The sequence below is a fragment of the Gasterosteus aculeatus genome, chromosome 1 (genome assembly GCF_964276395.1).
Source record: "Gasterosteus aculeatus chromosome 1, fGasAcu3.hap1.1, whole genome shotgun sequence".
In the NCBI taxonomy this organism is placed as follows: domain Eukaryota; kingdom Metazoa; phylum Chordata; class Actinopteri; order Perciformes; family Gasterosteidae; genus Gasterosteus; species Gasterosteus aculeatus.
Window position 1 is genome coordinate 5078528 of NC_135688.1, and position 8789 is coordinate 5087316.

General features: G+C 41.7%; 1 long non-coding RNA gene across 1 annotated transcript; it reads left to right on the forward strand.

The window, feature by feature from the left end:
* Positions 1-818: 818 nt before the first annotated feature.
* Positions 819-3557, forward strand: LOC144411595 (uncharacterized). Its single transcript, XR_013468789.1, has 4 exons — positions 819-928; positions 1259-1303; positions 2595-2621; positions 2858-3557. It is a non-coding gene; the product is annotated as an uncharacterized LOC144411595 (long non-coding RNA).
* Positions 3558-8789: the final 5232 nt, after the last annotated feature.

An 8789-nucleotide genomic window follows, 5' to 3' on the forward strand; every position in this document is an offset into this window, starting at 1 on the left:
AAAGGGTCTGAGAACTTTCCGTACTCACGGTATATCTGTTATTCATACAGACGGTGGAAATGCAATTCGTAAAGTTTGTAGTCTTGTTTATTGCAGTGCTATTGTCTTATATTTGACGAGTATCTTGTCCCCAAGTATCAATATTTGTGCAGGCAATAAGGCAGTTGACCACTTTGTTTTAGAAGAAACAAAATCCGGACAAAATGGTTTTCGACTGATATACTGTCACGCACCAACAGCGAAGACAAATTCCTTGTATGTTTGACATATTTTGTCAATAAATGTTCCCTGATTCCTGACATGAGTCATCAACATTCTTCCCACCTGGTTATTTAAACAAATCAAACTCTTTTGCCGGCACTAAAACGTTTCTGAGACCTCGATGCATTTAGCAATGCACATGATAATCTGCCAAAGTTTAAAACAAGCATCAGAATGAGGAAGAAATGGGACTCTGAACATGCCCGGGCTGTTGCTGCCGGACAGGCTGGTTTGAGTTTTTCTGAACATGTTGATCTACTGGGATTTTCATGCATAACCTTATAGGGTCCATTGGGTACATATGCACACAGACATATGAGCGCACAACAGGGTTAAACCTTAAGAGCAATGACCACGTTGTTTGGCACTCCTGTCAGCTATGACGTTTCTTATTAGTTGGAAATACCAAGAAAAATTTAAAAAAGGGAGGCATCTAGGAGGCATTCTGGTCAGATGCCAAACCACAATTGCCACCTTAGTCGGGTGTTTGATTTCGTTCCAAAAGACTCCAAAATAATTGGATAATTAACAGCTGCATAATTGTGCACAACATTGTGATCTACATATTTGTCACACCATGTCAGCTCCTCGACCATATAAAGCATCGCTGCAAGTCATTGGTCAGTCACCAGACACAGAAGAGACAGTGTTTGCTTCCTTCACCATTGTAAGTATACTTTTTACTTTGATCCTAACCATCCACTTTTAACTCTTGTCTTTTTGTGCTTGTATATTGCTATACCTGCATAAAACACAGGGACACTGTATGTGTGGGTTTGTGCCGAGCACCAGCATGTCCTTCCTACTCTACAGTCATACATTTGGTGTTTCACAGTTCTATTGTACATTTACAGGCAATTTTTCAATTTAAAAGTTAATCTAGGCAAGAATGTATCTTAAATATTTTGGTCGTGAATTGCTCAGGATGAGGATTTGTCAAATGAATCATGTGTTCACATTTTTTACGCTGCATATTAACCGAATGCTTCTCTTTCAGCGCATCCAAACCGTGTCAAAATGTGCAAGCTCACTCTAACTGCAGGTAAGCACACTGATGAAATAAATGTTTGAATAAAAAGGGCCAGTTTAACCAAATCAAAAAACATATTTTCTAACTTGGATCTTTGGTAACTTACCAAGCAGCGGCCTCACCAGCCCAACATTGTCTTTACAAGCTCCTGTGCTTGAATTGGCCCAACATCTAATTGCTTAGTGGATACTTGATTTTTTAGCCTCTCAGTTCAAAGTTCAATTGAAAGGAATATATTATATACTCTTCCCAATCCTCACACCACCGAGTGTTAATTATCAAGACTATAAATAACTCTTATTTTTTAAATGTTAAACAAAATTCCATTCAAATCCAATGTAATTTGGTGACTATACAAACATCGGAGAGTATCACTTTAATACTCTTGCCAAATAAAAATAAAAATTGTAATACTACAGACCAGCCGATGAAAGTGAAAATACCTGTGTTAGTTTTTCATTTGCTCTTGTTGAATGTTGGGGAACTGAGCTGAGGGCCGCAGAATTTGGGCTGATCCTATAATGTGATGGTTCAATCTGGGTTTTCAGTTACATGACAAATGTACACTTTTTAGTTGGATAGATTGCCATGGTTACGTATGCTCAACACCTACCCTACTTCGGAACAGGTTATGTTACAGATGAGATATCAGCTCACATGAAAGCAATCCCTAGTATTTGCACATGAATATCACACAATTTAAAATAATTCAGACTAAAATGAAGACAATTTAAACAGACACATGCAACAAAGACAGCCTGCAAGTAACTAAGAATGTATGAATTAACTGATTTTTAAATCACTGCTTCATCAAGAGCATGATAGATCTGAGTGTAATTACATGGTGCTTTATGAAGCGCTGATCCTGTAGATCTGTTAATTTATGCATTAACATAGTAGGGTTCTTTTTTTTTCCTGTTGTCCTTCTCTAATTTATCATTTGAAACCATGGTGCTTTTCGGCGTGAAATACTTCACCTTCCTGTTTTTTCTCCAAAATTACAGTTAATTCTTTGTTTGTAGATTTCAGCACTCTGCTCATGGCAGACTTTTCCGCGTTTGTAATCGGTCAGATGCTGTAAACACGTGCCGTTTTAAGTGAACAGGCTCATCGTGCGATTTGGAAACCCTTGTTTGATTTACAAAGTGGATAACCAGCTTCACGGGGCTGCTTGCCAGGATTGAGATTGTTAAGGTTCAATCGGAAAAGCAAAAGATGTCCCAAAGGTGTTCAACTAGTCCTTGGCACATGCCCCTCTTAAGCTTAGTTTAAACGCCATACTAACAATTGTGTCACTTTCCAGCTCTCTGTTTGATCATCGCCAGCTTGGGTAAGTTTATAACATGTAGAGTTCACAATCAACAGTCTCACTGTATGAGATGAATGAAGTATTTAACTTAATAATTGCTGGAAAACCAGGATGGGGAAGTTGTTTTCAGCATATGATTCAATGAAATCATCTGTAATGTAACCACTTTTTATTACATTTATACATTTGTGTTATGAGAGTGAAAATGTGGGTCCTTTCAGGTTTTCAAGAGCTTCTAACACATGTGTGAATAACAGTTTCAGGTTATGGAAAATCTGGAAACCCTGGAAACCCTGGAAACCCTGGAAACCTCTGCACTGGAAAACCCACTGGGCAATACCCCAACCCCAACGACGACAAATCATTCCTCTACTGTGTAGCTGGAAAAGAATTCATCCAACAATGCCCAGCAAATTTGGTCTACAACGCAGCCATTAGCGTTTGTGCCTTTCCCGATAGTCCAGTTAACAAGGCAAAATACTGCAATGGAAAAGCAGATGGGCAGTACACCAACCCCAATGACCAACATTCTTTCCTCAGCTGGACTAGCTGGACTAACCTACATCCTACAATGCCCAGCAAATTTGGTCTATGTAGAAGCCACAAATCGCTGTGACTATCCCCAATCACATCACTACTAGAGATAACGTAATGTAGTAGATGAAATGGGCAATACCCCAACCCTGATAATCACCATTCTTCTCGGATCAATCAAATTCTTTTAAATGTGCAATTTCCTGTGTTTCTTCAATGCCTTTGGATGTGAGAAATGTAATAGTGGTTAAATATATCACATTATTTTCTTAACTTCAATTGTATTTGTGTATAATCACATTGGGTGCTTTCTCTTTCGTTTATGTTTAGCCATTGGTGAATGGATTGGTCTTACATTATGACACAAATGTGGCATATTGTAATTATATTCAAACAATGAATCAATAAAATACCACAAATATACCTGGCAAGTTTTTCTTTGCACTATTTTTAGTTGTTCTTTATTAGTTTCTCTTCACCTATCTACCGTGTGTAAAATTAAACACAGAGTATAGCTGTGACTGATGGGAAGGTCAGTAGTTTTCCGGGTATTTGATGACAATCACAAAAAACAATCTAAATTTAGATTCATCCTTAAGCGACATGAATCAGTGCGAAATGTTCTGAAAGCGGATCCGAATAGAAGGATCAACCCTCTTGGTTTGCTGTGGCTAGAGGAAAAGATGTGTTTACATTGTACTTGCATGGCACTCAATGCAACACGTAGGTGTTGAGATATTCCATCGTGAAACAGTGGTGGATTGACAGATAGAGCCATTGAGCCGTGCTGCCAAACAGGCTGGAACCTGATGTGCCAAAATACAGATTTGTGTGCCACACTAGTGCCACTGTGCACAGGGATTTAACACTGAATAGTTACCACGGCACCCTTCAAACGTGGAGCGCTTGGTTTCTCTGACATTGTGTCGAAGCCAGTTCTATCTTGGCTTTCCAGCTAAATAAGAACTGAAAAGAAAGCAAATGGAATACATAAAACGTGTTTCAGAGAAGTCTTCCCTTGAACTGTCAATTATGTGGCGACAGCATGCATCCTTGCATTATTGAAAATAGCTCGTCGACATGGTCTCCCACTATTCTCCATCACCAGATGGCTGACACAGATCTTCACTTTGGAAATTGTATCTCGCCAGCAAATGTGAGGAAAGTGTTTGTCCTCCATCTCTCTCCCGCTACGCTTTCATCGCTGCTGCCTTCTGTTTTAGTGCACCAAACGCCTGGCATTAAGGCAGCGGGCTATTAAATAAATTAGGTTTCCTCCAGCGGGCCTGGCAAAGACAGGTGCGAAATGAGAGGCCCATTACATGACCTGCTTTATAGTGTTTTGTATTCCAGCTTAACCGTACCCTTCCCCCGGGGCTTACTTTGGGCACTCCACGGGTGTCAGTTACGCTCCACAAAATGGTGCGCTCGTCTCCTGTGGAGGCATCAAAAGCTCAGAGAGACAGCCAAGGCCGGCCGGCGTCTGCCTTTCCAACGGCGGGGCCGTAAGGAGCTGCCTCACACGTCACCACTGTGCAGCCATCTTCCGGAGTCCCCGTCACTCGGCTCATCTGCGGCCTGCCACGCGCCGATCTCCTTCGCCACGTCGTTGCGCGACGCCACAGCAAAACCGCGGACACGCGCTCTGGACCGCGGAATCATCTCTTACGTCAGCGCTCAAACTTCTTCGCTCTGCAAGGCGCCGGCTGTCGGTACAGCGGCCGTCTCCTACGTCACTTTGTGCATCACAGAAAATTACAGAGTGGAACACGACCATCGGGGACAACGAGGGAGTCGTCTGCTTGGATGCAGCTCCCCAGCTTCCTTAACTGTGCTCGGTTGGCAATTAGCAAGAAGCCACTGCACTCTTTCTTTGGTGTATGGATAAATAAATGGAAACTTTGGCTAATGGCTCTCTGGAGAACAGCTTGATGTCTCCAGTGGCTTGTTATATTCTGCTTTCCACTTCCCGTTAGTTAGGGTCCATTAGCAGTCCAGTAACTGAACGCTGAGGAAGAGAGGAGCAGAGAAGGGACAGTTTTGTTTGTAACACAACCATGAACCACTTACCCGATCCTCTGCTCCATTATATCTTTGTATCGTAAACAGTTGTTTAATGCAATACTAGCTCTGAATCCCGCATTTCCAACCTTCAAAACTCATCACCTCAAGTGTGCCAACAGAAGGGTGACGACACGTTCGTCATTAACTTTTAAATACGCAGAGCCACAAGCCACCTCCGGCGGGAATATGATAATAGAACATAAGAGAGCACTTGATCATCACCTTTATAAATATGTATTATTGCACAGCAGACCGGCGACACATTAAAGCTCGGCTGCTTCAGAACGCCTCTGCGTTGTTTGGACCTTTCGGCCCCGGTCAGGGTAAATTAAGAGGTCCGTGCCTTGTTTGCGCCCTCGAGATCCAGCACTGAGCACCACTAATGAATAACTTAAACGCTTACTCTCATTATCGAAAGGCGAAGCTTTCAAGAGCATCGTTCCACGGTGCTTCTACCAAATTAAAGGCCTTCAAAAGAAACTCCGTGCCTCTGTGTTATGTGTAGAGGGCCATTAATGCAACCGAGGCTAAAATCCTTGACCCAACCTTGTTAACACAGGGGAAACTTTATTAGTGGTTTAATGCAACTCAGCGAGGTTTTTAACAGAGTAATCATCAGAGTTAAGACCTATCGAGTGGTCAGTGTTCATAAGAAAGGAAAAATTCAAATAATTGAGCAGCTTGTCCATTGCATGGGGTCCCTGCAGCTGGTTGACTGGGCAGCGCTGCAGCGTCAGCGGTTGACGCAGGCTGCCTTGTGTGACCTTTTGCTGAATCCCGACAGTCCGTTATTCTTTATTTCACCCGATCTTAAAGTGTGTCGTTGCACCTTTAGTATGGCTACTTGCCACAGGAAGAAGTGTTCAAATGGTCATCTATTTCTAAAAATGTCTAACTCTCGGTTCAGACGATTACGGTCTATGATTTGATTAGAGTGACATTTTAGTTCATATACTTGATAACCGTTAACTGACAGGTTCTAAATAAGTGATGTCTGTATTAACTGATACCAGTCCCGATCAAGCTCAGACCTCTAATGAACACAGAGTCCTTGACCGTCTCCCAAAGGGACATCGACCGCCGAAACTCCTCTGGCACTTTTTCTTTCACGTGTCCCGACCTGCCCATCTGTCACGGCGGAAGCTCGGATGTCAACAACGCTGGCAGCGAGGGGGCCAGCAGTTCAGCACGTCAGCGCTTCTGCAGGACCACATCCCCTAATAGGGCTGTCCCGATGAATGATAACCAGCTGTCATTGAATGGGCACCGAAAAAAGACTTACGCACCAACTCCCTCGCAATAGAAAGCGCTTCACCTAAAATCCGGTCCTGACTCGTTGCTCAATCTGACAGCCTGTACAGTGGGCTGCTTAAGCAATTCCCCCGGAAACACAGGGGTTTCTCCTCCAGCGCACAGCCGGCTTATGAAAAAGGCTAAATATTAGAACACCGTTGATCGTACAGAGATAAAAATGGTTGGAAACAGCTTTATACTTGCCTGCAACACAGTTCAGAGTATCAATGCTACATTGAAGTGCTTCTTAAATATTGAAAGGACATCTTCCTGCTCTGAATTCAATCACGTCTCTCTCTCTCTCTCTCTCTCTCTCTCTCTCTCTCTATATATATATATATATATCTGTCTTTATTGTTGCTCAACCTTTGTTTTTTTATCTTCATGCAGTTGGTATTTCTGATTGCTTGGCGAGGTCTTACTACTCCGTATGAGAGAAATTCACCTCTAGCTCAGGGAGGAAAGCCGCCCACACTTCATCTGCCTCACACCCAAAATAGTAGAAAGGAAAAGATTTAAAAAAAATCAATGGTAACACACACATACACACACACACACACACACACACACACACACACACACACACAAGGTATAGGCCAAAATTCTGCAAAACAACATTATGATTTATGGAATTGATCAGCAGACATCACTGGCACTTTGGACGTATGGGAAAGAGGTTGAAGTGGGAGTTTCTATTTCTATGCCATAAATTGAGGAATAATTCTTTAACAACATTAGTTTTTTAGTTTTAACAAATAATACAATCAGCTTCAACGGCAGTTTTTGAGGGAAATGTTTATGGCAGGAAGATGGAGATGAACTCTGTTGCACATCTGGATTTGGCTCCTGAACGTCCGTGTCAGGTGGAAAAGGGCAAGTGGAGGATGTAGTTGGTCCCCTAAGAGGCTTTCAGTTCATCACAACATGCCAGTGCAGCTTAGTCCACTGCGGCATTTTATCAAATCGCACAGCAGTCATTTCTGGATGATCTCCTTGTATGCCCTCTGCCTGGACACCACGCTGTAAAATTAAATATTTCCGCAATCCAAAGATGAGTTAAACCGTTTTTAAACCGTTTTGGAGTGCTTGCAGTGCTTTGCACGAAGGCCTGTTTTTCTAGATTGTGAGGAGGGGAAAGTATAGAAAGACGTCACAACTGAGATTGCCATGCAGGACGTAAAAATATTTCACCAGAACCTTTTACATTCGTAGTTTCATTCATGACAAATGTCTTCACTGCATAACTGATGGCATTTAGGGATTTTGGAGAGACAGCCTTATTTGTTAAAAGTCAGCTAATTTTTCACTTTAACAGCTTTTGACATGCATCTTGCACTTGTTTGACAAACTGAAATCTTGAGAGCATTTGCTTGAGGGCGAGCTCCATTGGATATTGTATTTTAGATTAATGCACCCAATGGCACCATTTGTCTTCATTTTTGGCTTTACATTCAGACCTAACTGCCTACACATGCTAATGACCCTCTGCAGAAATGTAAGATGGTGTTTGAAATATTTGCATTATTTGAAACACTCTTGCTACTTGAAAACGTTCAATTCATCTGCTCATTATATTAATTGATTCTTTGAGAACTAGAAAATAACCCTTAATAAAGTCTCAGTAACATCTGGAATATTTTCAATTTAACACGATGTCAATGAAAAAGCAGCAACGTTCTGTTTTTCAGAACAATAAATAATCCTTCCTATGTTAAAATATACAAACACCACTGCATGAGCCTGCAAAGACTAAACAAAGAACCACAGGTTGACACAGCTGCAGGTGAGGGCAGAGTCTTGGGATGGTACATTCGACTGGTGATATTGATAAACCCACAATATCCACTTACTAAATCAATTTCTACTGTAGTTTTTGCCAAGCAAACTCTGTAACTGCAGGCGTTGGCCGTCAGTACTGTACCACCATCGGGAGTTATTTAAAGTTTGACCAAGAACAACATTCGATATGTAACAGTCTCTTCAAAATCCTATCCTACACTACCTCCTTCCCACAATGCAATGCACCACATTTTACAGATGTGAAAATGAACAATTGTGCAACATGCTGATTGGTCAACTATGACATATAATGACTATAACTTGTGTCCAAAATCTTGACAAAGCTCTCCATAGAAGAAAGTATTGAGTCGCGATGGAGCGAAATAGCATAATATTATATGCGTAATATGCACGTTTTTTGAGGTTGACTGATTTAATAGTTGCGAACAAATATATTTGTCCACTGATTTGGGGTTACCCATTGAGACAGAGCAGTGTGTGTGTGTGTGAGAGAAAGTG